The sequence below is a fragment of the Pristis pectinata genome, chromosome 11 (assembly GCF_009764475.1).
Source record: "Pristis pectinata isolate sPriPec2 chromosome 11, sPriPec2.1.pri, whole genome shotgun sequence".
NCBI lineage: Eukaryota > Metazoa > Chordata > Chondrichthyes > Rhinopristiformes > Pristidae > Pristis > Pristis pectinata.
The window spans coordinates 29,617,865-29,632,758 of NC_067415.1; the positions used below are offsets into that span (position 1 = coordinate 29,617,865).

Here is a 14,894-nt window from a genome sequence, read left to right on the forward strand (position 1 = left end):
TAGGTCTTCCCCATGGATTCACGATATCCAATTTGCCAATGCTGATGTCAAATCAGTGGTACACACTGATTGGTGTCATGATCTGATTTTCAATGCATGCTTTCCTAGGGAGCAAGTTAAGCATTTATACTCTCCTCAACAGTGCACACCAAATGGGTAGCAAATTGTATAGTGGGCATGAAGCAGTCAAATTTTATGGCCAGTACTTAAATTTTAGAGCAGTTTTAATGATTTAAACAATATGAATTGCTGTACTTTCCACCTCTCGGTCAGAATTTGGACTGGATAGCATTGTAATTATTCAAATGTCTGAATTGAAGCCATCCGCAAGGGAGTTAAGCTTCACAAGAACTTGCCATATTGCATAACTTAACTCATTTATTAATGCTGGCCATTTAGGACTAGGGTGTGATTCCCCCTTGATAGCCAACTTTAGGTGTAGCTTCAGTGATTATACTTTGAGATGAAAGAAATAATGCTGACTTATTTCTTCCATTACCTGTATATGTAAGGCTCATTTGCCCAGATCTGGTAATATTGGTTTTGTGCTCAAATAGGTCACAAACACACAAGGATTGCTAGCTTTGTTGAGTTCTGTGAATCAAGTCAAGGCTGGCTTTTTAATGGGAACAGAATATACATCATGAGATGGTCTAGTGTCACTGGCATCTCAGCAGACTTAATCCCTGCACCAACCAAGCTCACTCATACCTTCCAATGTGGAATTATGGAGAACTATTAAGTTGTCAATCCACAATGGCTGTAGCACCAGGCTGGCAACATTCTCAGCATGTGCAAGGATTGCTTTTAATGAAATCAAAGCAGGCTGTCAGCAAAAGCCAAAAATTGATGTTTGAGTAAGTGACTGGGGAAGCTTTCAGTGAAAAATTTAGATGTGCACAGCTAAAGCATCAACATCTATAGAGGAAGGGCAAATTGCAGTGATTTCCCCCATAAAATCCATTTGGTTACACTCAATGTCAACTTATTTCCTTTGACTGTTCTACATTTTCTACTCTATTGATTGCCTACATTTGCAGTTTCTTTGTATGCTGCCATGGAAGCTTTATACTGTAGGAACTCAAAGAGGAAGGCCTTCTAAGGATCAGTCAGGGACAGCACTAGGAATACAAGGGTTGACTAGGTACTGGTGTCAGTAAGCATCCCAAGACAGATCATTTTTACAACATTGCAGTGTTGTAGGTTGCAGTAGTTCCAGGGACATCTGTAAAAGCCCCAGACTTGTATCACAGTAGTCAGGGCTTGAAATAGACCTGAAGTTGCACCTCTTTGCTGCAGGAGGAATCCAACTCTTCAGATATCAGAGGAGGAAACAGCACCTTTATGAGAGACAGTAATGTCACCTTTGTGGCCCTGGTGTGTGGGTAATTCTGAACATTGAACTGTTTAAAAACAAAACAGATCTAACAGCATTGCTAAAACCAGTAATGTGTGCCTGTGAGAGCTTCAAGCAGCAAAATTCTCCAGTCTGACAGTTAAATCCTTGGTAGCAGGGATGGTCCTTAATGCCTTGCCCTGTGGTTTTACTCTGGATGACCCTAGAAATACTGCAGTCAATGCTGCATTGCAGTGCTGTAATAATGATCCCTCATTGTACAGTGTAAAATGTTTGGGATCACTTCCACTGGATGGCCACCAGGACCTTACCGTTATTAGAGTGGTTCTGGGCCTGTTCTGCAGCATATTGCACAATCCTCTACTGATCACCTTAGTGTTATTTTAACTATTGTTCCCAATTGGGATGCTCAGAACAATTACACTCTGAACACCGAGCAGAGCCTTCTAATGGTGGCTTTTCTACCACCTCCCTCACCCCACCCTTTTCCTACTATTTTCCAGGTTGCCCCACTCAGCATTTGTAGCACAAATATGATTCTCCAGTTCTGCCCTGATGCTTGCTGTTCAATATTGTAAATGCTTAGCTGCAAATTCCAGTCTCTTCAGCCAAAGGATAATTCTTCCTGACCATCAGGCATTAATGCTGTTCTGTCTCTACAATGATCCTGTCCTCCCAAACAGCAGCAGAGACCAACTCCTGCCAGCAAGGAGATTAATTCCCACTGGAGAGACAGACCAATGGTACAAGGCAAAATGCTGGCATTGTTGGACTTTAGTGAGCTTGTTTCTTCATGACATTTCAAAAGGAGGTAAAGATGGGGCAACAACATAACTTCAATTTAAAGATCCTGAGGCACAATTTGAAAAAGAGCAAAGTTCTATGTCTGCCCAATTTACATCCCTGAACAAATAACAATACATTGTTGTTTGTTTCAGTGCTGGTTGTTGAGCCTTGCTCACAGGGAATTGTTGCCACATTTGTCAACATAGCAGTTATTGCACTACAAAGTAATTCATTGTGTGAAACACTATGAAGTGCTTTGATATGTTTAAATAGCAATTTATCACAACTCTTATTATATGGGATGAATTATCCTCCTCCTCATACCACAATATGTCGGACTTGGGTTCCAAAGCTCTTAAGTTACATGTTTTATTCATTTAGTAAAAATCCAGAATTTTATAAATCTTGAACAATATCATTGGGGAAAAACAAACATGTAGTACATTGTTCACCTCCACATGAAAAGCCACCGATTCAGAAAGATCAATGTATCAGGAATACCCTCAGTGAGTGTGGGATGAACTCAACAGCAGAATCAGACCAGTGGTTTGGCTTGTGCTTTTGATAAGACTTCAGAATAATTCTGAAGCAAAGAAAGTGGCACCATAAAGGATACAAACCTAGAAATGCATCAAGACTGAAAAAGACCAAGTTAAAATGGTGCTTTGTCCCACACTGGTTTTGTCAGAAACTATGGGAGCTATTTGTGAACATGTTTGAAAGCTATGCATTATGCAAGTTTGAATTGCAAATCTCAGTTCTTTTGCATAATTACACAGAAAAATGTTTACTCTAGTTGCAGTCATGTGACAAGTGCAAACATTGCCTCTATCTCTCGCCATGGTAAGAGCCATTGAGGTGGCAGCTCCCAAATGCAGAGGAGTAAAACTGAAACCTTCAGATACATGAGAAATTGACATACAGTGCAAGATCAATTGCTATTGCAAGGGTTTTGCTAACTTCATTAGGTCAGGTAAGAACAGAACAAATGGCATGAACCTCAGAAAAGACATTGGATAAAATACAGTGCACACCCACAATGAAGGCCATTGAGGCTAGGGAGGATGAGGAGGAAGAGGAGGAATAATTCTCAGCCAGAGTCATAAAAGTTTGTTTTAGTAACTTGGACCAGGTTAACTTTGATTGTCTGTGGTGGTGAAAAATAGATCAAAGGAATACCATGGGGTGGTGACAAGATGAACACTGAATTTTAGGGCAAGGACAATTAAATGGAGTGGTAAATGGATAAAGCATAGAATTTAAGGAATTAATAGTTTTGAAGATGTAGGCACATCTTTTAAAAAGAGGCTGTAATGTTACCAAGCTTTCAGACAAGTAGTTGAGTTATCAAAAATGATAATGAATAGATTGACAGGTCTCATGGAGAACATATGATAAGGATTGTGAGGAGTGATGGGTGGAACATATGGGGGGTTGTGGCAGTCCTTACCACCAGTAAGTAATCAGCCACCAGATTTATCACCCAAACCCAGCAGTGCCTCAGATATTTCAAACTGTTTAGTAAACCTAAAATTGACTTGAAGTTTCAAAATATACATCCATTAAGTGATAAAAATTATTTTTAATCTATTCTAAAAATACTGTGCTGAACTACCTAGCTGACAGTTCTATTAAATGCAAGTTAGGATACAGACTAGGATGATGATTTTGGACAGAGCACCTCCCAGTAGGTTTTATCTAAATAAGACTGCACTGCTGCTCAAATTAACTCCTCCCCCAACTGATTAACTAACAATGGAATTCACATGGTACTTAAATGGTCAAAGGATATTTTAGATCTGGCAAAGAATTAGTATAAAAATGTTCTCTGATGGTGAGCCAGACTTCATATTCTGACCCTGTAGAACTGATGCCATAAACTGCAACTGAGTTTGTTTCATGACATCAGCTTGTTTTTGAGCATATATGAGCAAATGCCACGCTCATACTGTGCAACATTTTGAGAGATTAAATAGGTAACTTGTGGGCACAGTCAAAGATTTTTTTCCTTTCTGCAGATGTAATCTATTTATTTGGAAGTTATTTCAATGTTCAAGGCATTAATTTCAACCATATGAATTAATAAGAGGGCAGGCCAGAACAATTTAAAAGCAATCAATGAGAAGGCTGCTCTCTAATATGGGAAAAATAATTTAGGAATAGGTTATATTGAAAGACAGACTTTCCAGAGTTAAACACATCTCTAATGAGTAGGATTACAATGCAGGTGATCAATACACTGAAGGTTTGACTGCCTATGATTACCTAATTTGTAGGGTTCAGTTAATGATACTATTTGCAAACTTGCCTTCCTCTTTGCTGTCAGATTCCAACATGCATCTCTTTTCTAATTGTGGAAGTGAGCTGCTGGAGCCACACCCTGCCTCATGTTTTGCTATGCCATGTGATTCACATATTGCTTAAACAAATTTATGCAGACAAGTCAGTGCTTCTACATTCACATACTTGAAGTTGTTAAATTGCTCTTTTTGCCTGTGATTCAAAGAGCTAAAAGCAGAAAAAAAATATTTGTGGGGCCTGGAAAGCTGTAAATCAAAATCAGAGGATTTCACCACTGTCATTTGTGAGCATTAATCAGTGTTACATTTTACCAGCTTTTCTAAAAGTGTAAATCATCCAATACAGATGCAGGCTGAAAAATGTCACCTGTGACTTTAGTATATAATAACTCAATGCATAAACAAGGATGCAGATCTATTAATTCAAAGGGTTTTCATGCCAACATTTTTAGTCCTTAGTTGGCTATGACATCTTGCATGGTCTTATCAGTTGTGAAATAACTGCACAAAGCTTCTGTATCAAACCATGAGTAACAACCAGCCCTACTTATAAAACCATGAACTGGTCAAAAATACCAAAAAGTACCAATTACTGTTTCATTTGGAAACAGGAGGAGCTTCACCTGTTAAAAAAAGAATAGTATCCCATTAAAAGTACAGTTTCAGATACAATAAATGCAAACTACCAAGTTGCACTGTTTTCCTACCCTAGTATCTTGTGCTGTTGCTTGCCTTTCTGTTGAGGTCTCCCTGGATTGCTGTGCTTCACACTACTGCTCAGCACTGAGACTCGAATCAGACATCCAACAGCTGCAGGTCATAAATTTAGGTCTGTCATGGTTCAAACTAATCATGTGGGTACTAGGCACCCGTTGCCTTTTATAAATTCCCTGTCTGAGATTCCTTTCTACTGCTCCGCCTGCATTCAAAATATTTACTACTGTTTGAGAAATGATGAACTGGTAGTTTTCAAACCTCCAGAGCTGATTATAATAAATACTTGGCAAATTGTTCTTGAAGAACTTGCATATAAATTAGGAAAAAATTATACAATGGAACTCTTGAGGGCTGGGGCATTCCATAGCACAATGGCACAAACACTATTTGAGGAAATACTTTCAGCAAGTGTAAGGGAAAGTTTTGTGCTTGTACCAGGCCACCTTTCCCGTTGCTTGTGCTGTAGACTGCTACAAGGATATCCTGAATGAAATCAGAGCACCATGATAGTGGGTAGTTGACAACACCCATTTTCCCTTTGCCTCAGAGCAAGGTCACATGGAGACAGAGTGAATGGATCCATTATTGTTAATTTCACACTGAGGAATCCTTAAGCATATCTTTTCAAAAATCAACATTCAAAACATTTTGTTCTGCCCAAAATTTCAACCTTGCAATCAAATTTTTCTTTTGATTAAGAGAGGAATTGAGGGGTCCTTTGGGTAAAAGTTAGAAATGAAAATCTTAGCATTTTAGGAAAAGCAATAATTTTAGAAATGGGGTAGCTATTTCACAGAATATTTCATGAAGCCTCGGTGAAAATTAACACCCACAAATGAGAATGCTGGTGTCAGATCAGCAGGTATCATTTTAAAAATATGAAAGCTGACACATTTGCCTCTAGTTTTAGCTTCAGAGACAAACAAGAGGTGGGCAGTCAACTCTAAGATGGCAGGTCATACAGTTAAATATTTTTAGTGAGGCTGGTAGCATCATTAACCTGCTTTGTAGATTTACTAGTGGCCATCTCAGGTTCCTATACCTTCAGAAACTTGTCAGCTGCATGGAGGTGAGCACAGCCTTAATTGAATGCTTTTACTGAACCATCTATGGGCCAGGGTGTTTTCCTCCACCACCATCCAGCTCCACTACAGTCCTCAGCCCCTACAATACCCCTGTCCTAAATACCACCCAAGGACCTCACGAGTCATGGGTTGGACCACCAACTGGCATCAGAATCCTCCCCACAGGGTGAGAGATTTTAGCCCTCAACCTTATAACCACACACCCATCTTACCCCAATGTTGGATCACATCCAGGACCAGAGAATTGTAAATTAGTCAGAAATCAAACCCAATTGCCCAAGATAAGACAGACAGTTCCAGATTTGCAAATTAGCCATTGCCGAGATTTAAACATTCCCCAGAGTCAGAGTTTGGATTTATCTGTGCCTTTGGATGGTTCCAGAGCCACCAACCTTCCCAACGATCAATCCTACATCTCCACCTGAATGAGTGCCAAACCCAAGCATCATGGCTAGGAGTTTAAAAAAGCAGCATCCTGGTATCCCAACCAGGATGACATTTCATCCCAATTCCTCACCTATGTAGTCAGCCATCCTTACCATCACCCCACCTGGCCTATACAGCCATCTCTTAACATGCCAAAGCTGTAAACCTCCTGCTCCAAAGCAGCCAACCATCTGCAGTTGGCAAGATTCTTGTGTCTCTGATATGGCAATCTTCCAGCCCAGCCAATGTAGTAAACCTACTGTCCCCAATCCAGTAAAAATCCTGTCCCACCAATGAAGCAAATCACTCATCCCCAATGTAAGCCTCCTGCTTTACAATGCAGGATATAACCTTGCCTGCCAATGTAGCAAATTACCTCCTGTCAGTCACAACTCTTCTACCCCACTCATGTAGGAAAACTCCTGCCAACCTACCAAATCTCCTATTGCCGATGCAGGAAATCTCCCATTTCACTAGTATAGCAGCACTCCTGGCCTACAGAAGCAGTAAAGTTCCCACCTCCAGAGCCACAAACCTGACTGCCTATGCAGCAAAACATATGCCCCATCAATACAGCAAAATTTGCACCTTAAAGGCAACAAACCTCCTGCTTCCAGTGCAGTAAATCTCCAGTTGATGTACCAAAATGCCTGTCCCCAAAGTAGTGAAATTCCTGCTGCTCCAATAATCAATTCTCCTGCCCACCAAAGTAGCAAACTGCACCCAGACATCGTAACAAACCTCCTGCCTTCAAGATGAAGGGTCTTGACCTGAAACTCTGTAGGTCAGGCAACATCTAGTTGAGCTCCTCCAGCTGTGTGTTGCTATATATCCTTCCTTGCCAGGGTAAATGTAATGTCACACCAATGTAGAAAACCTATTGAGTTCCTTGATAATATAACAAGAGGGGTGATGACACTAATGTTGTATATACAGTCTTGTTCAAGATACCAAAGTACAATGTAACAGATGTGTTAACAAAATTGAAGCACATGGGATAAAGTGGGAGTTGCTGAGTCAATACAAAATTGGTTCAGAGACTAAAGGCAGAGAAGCAGGGGTAAAGAATTGTTCATCTGGATTGAATCAAATTATATAGACACAAGACTGCAGATGCTTGAATCTGCAGCAAAAGAAAAACAAACTGCTGGAAGAACTGTGGGTTGAACAGCGTCTGTAAGGGGGAAAGGAGTTGTCAATGCTTCGAGGCAAGACCCTGTATCAGGACTATAGTGCTGTTCCCTGGATATTGGTATTTTGACCCCTGCTTTTTGTGATAGAAATTAATAGCCTGGATTTGGGTATACAATAATAATTTCTTTGCTTTTAGATGACAAAACTCAAATGTAGTAAACAGTGAAAAAGATTCCAGGAAGATAGACAGGCACATAGCAGATAAAATTTAATAAAGAATTAGGAGAAGCAATGTAACCTAAATGGTACTAGGTTAAAGGGAATGCAGATGGATGGACACAAAGGTCTACAAATGGAAGGACAGGTTGAGAGGGTAGTTGAAACAACATGCAAGATCTTTGGCTTCATAAACATGGCCATCAGAAATCACATTAAGCATTTATAATTCACTCCTTAGGAGCTAAGTAAAACCTTGGCCCAGATTTTGCTGGCCAATGCCAGTGATTCCACACAGATACATCATCCTTTTAAGTACCAGCAAGTTCAGTACTCACTCTTAAATGCAGGAAGTCATGAAGGTGCTGATGAGTTCTGCTGGTGTGCACCACCACTAGACAACATTTGGAGTCTAATAGTGAAGCAGGAGCTTGGAGATTCCCCAGCACTTATGCTGGGAAATTCATTCTCAGGTCCTCTCCAGATTCAACTCTTGTGGGGCTGTGGAAAAGGAAGGAGAGTACATTTAAGTTTGTTTGCTTTTAGTGTTTTTAATTGATCTTTAGTTAATCTTCATAATTTAAGTGTTTTTGAAAAAATTGACATTAGCAGATGACAAAGCTGGGCAGTAAGATGGGCCTTACAGATCTGGAGCTGGTAAGTTCAGGACAGTTGAGAATAAAAGCAGCAAGTGTGGGCTATGGGCCTCACACAGAAAAATCTGAGTCTTTAAACTCTGCTCTGGACACTAGGCTTTAGGAAGGCCTTAGAAAGGGAGCACATGAAATTCATGAAACAGACCAGGGATGGGCCTCTTCATTTATGTGGAGACTAGAGAAATTGGTATTGTTTTCTTTAGAATAAGGTTAAAAATACATGTGACATTCAGGAATCATTAAGGATTTCAATAGAGTTAATATGGAGAATGTGTTTCCATTAGAAAAAGCATCATTACAAGGAAGAATTAAAATCTTGAGACTGAGAGTTATCATCATGTGGAAGGCACTATCTGAAAGGGTGGTGGCAGTAGACAACTTTCAAAAGGGAATTAGAAAACTTTTGATAGGGAATTTTTTTGCCAGGATTTGAGGAAAGGGCAAGGAATAAGATGCATTAGATTGTCTTTACAAGGGTCCACTCAAGCATGATAGACCAAAAGCTTTATCATTCCATTCAGCAGTATAAACATCTTCACTAACCTGACACCAGGTCTAATCTAAAAAATACAATGTCACTGATAACATTTGTAGTAATTCTGCACAATTTAGAGATTAGTGATAAATTAACTGATTGCTGATGAATGTGATGTAAAGATCTTGTAATCATCTTTATTTCCAATCTATTATATATGATTACTTCTGTCTTTTCTGGACTTCCCTTGATTCTGGAGTTCTTCTTCAGGCATGAAACTGCCTTATTAGAATCTATGATAGGGCAGTTTAGAGATTACAGATGAAATTGATCTGGTGGACCCATGGGAAGAGAACTCTTTGGTCACTAGCTTTAAACAGATCCCCTGGCATTCAGTTCCATTGATTACATGGAAGTCAAGGGGGATGGAATATGTGGGAGGCAAGTCCAACACTGTTGAAATGCTCAGCCACTTTTAGACTGACAACAGATTTCTCCCCTTTGATGGCCTTTCCACAGTGAATGTTTACTTGCTTTCTTATATGAGCAACCCTGCTTTTACATGGACAAGCAAACACTATTCAAACTACTGTAATGTGGAGGACTTCAGATGTAATATTTCCCAAAAGTTTGAGGTAGTAGAGTGAGCAGAACAATAAGGGAGACTTCCTGCAGTGGTCAGATCCAGATGATGATTCATGAATACTTATTGATCAAAATAATCTAAAATGAAATTCAAAGAGTAGATGGAAAGACAAGCCAAAGCAAAAAGTTAATCACAAAGAGGCAATGAGTTTACAATGATCAATGACACTGACTTTTTAAAATCATAAGTCATGGATAAACTTTTACCCAAAATTTATCACTTTGTAATGCTATTAAATAGATTCCTGAACATAATCAAGTATAGATCAATGTTGATCCATTTGTTGTTGGTCAGTGTGTACAAATTCAATTGCCTTTCTCATCTTCTAAGAGCTCCAACTTACCACAGTACAACTGCTTATGTTCTGTGCCACGTGTTATTCCCATCTTTAAGCAAACACTGACTCGTCTGCCAAAGCTTCAAATGCCAGCATGATCTTCAAGTTCCTCCAAAGCCCCATTTCATGCAAACCCTCCAGCATTAATGCCACCCCACAGTCTCCACTGCCCTTTTACTCGTTTATGTTCTCCACCTTCAGGCCTGCATTCAGGAGCCAAACATTCAGCTGCCTCAGCCTTTCTGTAGAGAACTTCCTCTTTAGCTCCTCTCCATTTTCCTTCTCTCTAAAGTCCGTCAATTCATTGAGTTTTGGTTGCTCCTCCCAATTCCCCTCTACAGCTTGATATTTGTTTATCTTTAGAGTTTTTTGCCTAACACTATACAGTTTCACATTGTTATTGCTGCTGTTTGGCATAATTTAGCTTGTAACCTGCTGTTTATTTGTGTACTTTACAGCTTGTCTACAGCTGGTCTGTGTGCCAATTTTTTTATCTATTGCTGGGTTTGCATTCATTAACTTGACTGTCTGCACCTGGACAGTGGGGTTCAGTCCTTTTGCTGGTTTGTCTATTTCTGGACTGTACAGTGTCTCTGGTGGTTGGTTTCTGCTCTGCAAATGTTGATACATTTCCTGTACGACACTTCAGTACATTTCTATCACACCAATGGATATTTGACAAATCATTTTTCTGGATATGAGCCAAAAACCCAATTCCTAGCCCAGCAATTTAATAACATTTAACATCTCCTTGCCTGACAGACTGTTGCTCCATGTATATTTAATTACATCTTCTACATTACTTCAGGCTTTTATCAGAGACCAGGAAAACCTCCTTCCTGTTACTAGATACCATATTAGATAAGTCAGCTTTTATTCCTATTAATTGGTAGCAAAGGATATCATAAATGACTCTTTTGACATTCCAATTAAAAGCATAATTAGAGTTATACTTTGCAGTACAGAACTGAAGCCATCATTTAGGTATTGGAGCCTTTGTCATATCCTAAAGTGCAGGAATGATGCAGGTCCTTCAAGTAGTAAGATTTCCTATGTACCAATCAATGGGTTAATGCAGCAGATTTCCAACTGGATGAAACAGTCACCTTCTGTGGATCTTTTGAAATGCTTGCACAATAAGAAATTGGAATTTAGTTTCATTAAAAATCTAAAATGGCATCCATGGTGGATGTACAGATTTGAGGGGTGAATTATGACAGATGCCATATAGAGTAGGCTGAAGTACTACAGCAGTCAATGACCACCAGAAGCAAGCAGAACAGGCTGACCATTATGCTGATTTGATGGCAATACTGCCATAATGGAGCTCCACATCCTAGCTAATGCCCTCTTAACTTTGCATAGCTGAAAATGTGTTCAGCAGCCATGCTATTTAAAGAGCTCATCCATTACTTACAAGATAGTTATTGATTGATATCTTCCATTGGTTGCTATGATAGTACAAGAGGCTGATCCTTTCTAATAGTGTTGATGTAAAGGTATACAGAAAGTGGAGTGGGAGATGAAGGATTTCAGAAATAAACAAGGAAATACTGGAAGCACTCAGTCGATCAGAATCCATGGAGAGAGAGAAACAGAGTTAACAGTTTAGATTGGGCTGTTCAGGGCCTTGCTGCTTAGCTTTGGACCATCTGAATAGTGATATTGCCCTTCCAGTTATGGAGAATGTTAAGTTCAGGCAGCAGACCCCACTCAGGATAATCCTGGCAAAGGGGAGAATAGGTCAACTAATCACCTAACATTGATGACATGCATCCTAGGGTTCTAAAAGGGGTGGTTGCATTCAGAGTTTGTGGACACATTGGTAGAGATCCTCTGAAAATACTCCAGATTTTAGAAAATTCCTAGTGGATAGGAAGGTGGCATTAGAACTGAATAAGAGAGAAAAGAAAACTGCAGTATAGTCAGCCTGACATCAACAGGTGTGAAGTTTCCAGAATTGTTCAGGAAGTGATAGTGTGACATTGCATTATCAAGTTATATTTTCTCAATGTCAACATGGTTTGGGAAATGTGCTTTACAAAATTTTCCCAAGGATTAGAGAAGGCATTAAGTGCAATGTATCCAACCTTCCAAAACTAGGTGGGAAAGTAAACTGTTGGGTGAACAGAAAGTCTATGGAGGCTCAAGGGGCAAGGTGGCTCAGAAGTATATATTTTTTAAAAACCTATGGTCATTTTTTAAGCTTTTCTTCATTTCCCCTATTCTGGTCATAAATAATCTTTATATTCCCAATGCATATCCACTATACCATCTCTCTAATGAAAGCTGAAAGACTACATCAAAATTCCATTTTTCCAATAAACTATTAGACCCATCTGAGTCTTTCTATGTGAATGAATGCTACGATATTTTGGGGAAGAGAATCAGTTAACTGAAGCTCCTGTGACGGATTAAAACAGAAGGAACAATGTTCCCTGTTATACTGCAGCAGAGTAGGAGATACAGGACAGGAATGAGAAGGGAGCAGGAGTCTGTGTGGAGAATAAATATCGACAGAGACCAGTTGAGTGAGAAACACTTTTTGCTATAGAATATATCAAACAATTTCTAAATTGGAAAGTGAACATCTTTTTGCCTATTTGTAAGGCTGCAGTGGGAAGCCACTTTCACAGAACAGCTCCACCAACCCATTTTCTTCAAATATCCTTCAATGCATTCTTTGTCTAACATAGCAGTTTGTCTCCTGAACTCATCTATATTGTCTGCCTCACTGGTAACCTTTGCAAAATTTATACCATCATTTAGCTGAAATGTTACCTGAAACTTCAACTCCTACTCTACTTTTAATTTGTCTGAATTCTGTATTCTTAATTACAGTAAGCCATTTCCTTGGCTCAATGTTATTAATTTCCCTTGCAAGAACATAAGAAATAGGAATAAGCCATTTGGCCCATCGAGCCTGCTCCACTATTTAATAAGATCATGGCTGATCTGGCTGTGGACTCAAATCCACCTACCTGCCTTTTCCCCATAATCCCTAATTCCCCTACTATGGAAAAATCTATGTCTTAAATATATTTAATGAGGTAGCTTCTGCTACTGGGCAGAGAATTCCAGATTCTCTACTCTGGCAAAAGCAGTTTCTCCTCATCTGTCCCAAATCTTGAGGCTATATCCACTAGTTCTAGTCTCACCTACCAGTGGAAACAACCTTCCTGCCTCTATCTTATCTATCCCTTTCATAATTATATGTTTCTCTAAGATCTCCTCTTATTCTTCTGAATTCCAGCAAGTATAGTCCCAGGCAACTCAATCTCTCCTCATAGGCTAACCCCATCTCCAGAATCAACCTGGTGAACCTCCTCTGCACTGCCTCCAAAAGCCAGTACATCTTTCCTCAAGCAGAGACGAGAACTGCACACAGTACTCCAGGTGCTGTCTCACCAGTACCCCAGGTGCTGTCTCACCAGTACCCTGTACAGTTGCAGCACAACCTCCCTGCTCTTAAATCCCTCTAGCAATGAAGGCCAGCATTCCATTTGCCTACTTGATAACCTGTTGCACCTGCAAACCAAACTTTTACAACTCATGCAGAAGCACTCCCAAGTCTCTCTGCAAAACAGCATGCTGTAATCTTTCATTATTTAAATAATCTGATGTTCTATTTTTCCTTCCAAGTGGATGACCTCACATTTACCAACATCGTATTCTAACTGCCACACCCTTGCCCACTCACTTAACCCATCTACTGTACATCTCTCTGCCAACTCTCCACAATTTGCTTTTCCATTCAATTTGGTGCCATCAGCAAACTTAGATACTCTAAATTTGGAAGTGGGGACCGAGTGCAATGTATATCGTGAACAGTTGCAGGCCCAGCATTGACCCATGTAGCACCCTGTTCACCACTGATTGCCAACCAGAGAAACCCATTTATCACAACTGCCTTCTATTGGTTAACCAATCCTCTATGCATGCTATTACCCCCAAATCCATGCATCCTTATCTTATGAATAAGTTTTATGTGACATCTTAAAGGCCTTTTGGAAATCCAAGTATACAACATCCACCTTTTCCCCCTCTATCCACTGTGCTCATTATATTCTCAAAGAAATCGAGAAATTTGTGTCAAACAGAACCTGCCCTTCCTGAATCCATGCTACATCTGCCTGATGGAACCACTTCTATTCCAATGTCTCACTATTTCTTCCTTAATGATAGCTTCAAGCATTTTCCTGACTACACACATTAAGCTAACTGGCCCATAGTTACCTGCCTTTTGCCTACATCCATTTTTAAACAGTGGCATGACATTTGCCGTCTTCCAATCTGCCAGGACCTGCCCAGAGAATTTTGCTAAATTATCACAAGTGTGTCCACTATAAAACTTTGCTGTTTCTTTCAGTATCCTGGGATGCATCCCATCAGGACCAGGGGACTTACCTTTAGGCCCACTAGTTTGCTCATCACTACCTCTTTAGTGACAGTGATTGTATCAAGGTCCTCCCATCACATCTATAACATTTCTATTTAGCATGTTAGACATGTCCTCTACCAAGAAGACCAACAAAATAGTCATTCAAGGCTTCAGCCATTTCCACATTACTCAATATTAATTCCCCCTTTCTTCCAAGGAACCTACATTCACTTTAGCCACCCTTTTCCACTTCATACAAAGATAAAAACTTCTACAATGTTTTTATATTTTGTGCTAGTTTAATTTCATAATCTATCTTCCCTTACTGCTTGCTTAATAGTTCTGTTGCTTTTTAAAGTTTTCCCAATCTTCCAGTTT

General features: G+C 39.7%; 1 protein-coding gene across 4 annotated transcripts in view; it reads right to left on the reverse strand.

Moving 5' to 3' along the window:
* sgcg (sarcoglycan, gamma) overlaps positions 1-14,894 on the reverse strand; it is a 427,114-nt gene that overhangs the window by 324,005 nt on the left and 88,215 nt on the right. For 3 of the 4 annotated variants that reach the window (XM_052026700.1, XM_052026696.1, XM_052026698.1), the window contains exon 3: positions 8,360-8,522. The exons of the other annotated variant lie outside the window; for it this stretch is intronic. The gene's annotated coding sequence lies outside the window, so the exon portion shown is untranslated. The remainder of the gene's footprint in view (positions 1-8,359; positions 8,523-14,894) is intronic. 4 annotated transcript variants of the gene reach the window in all.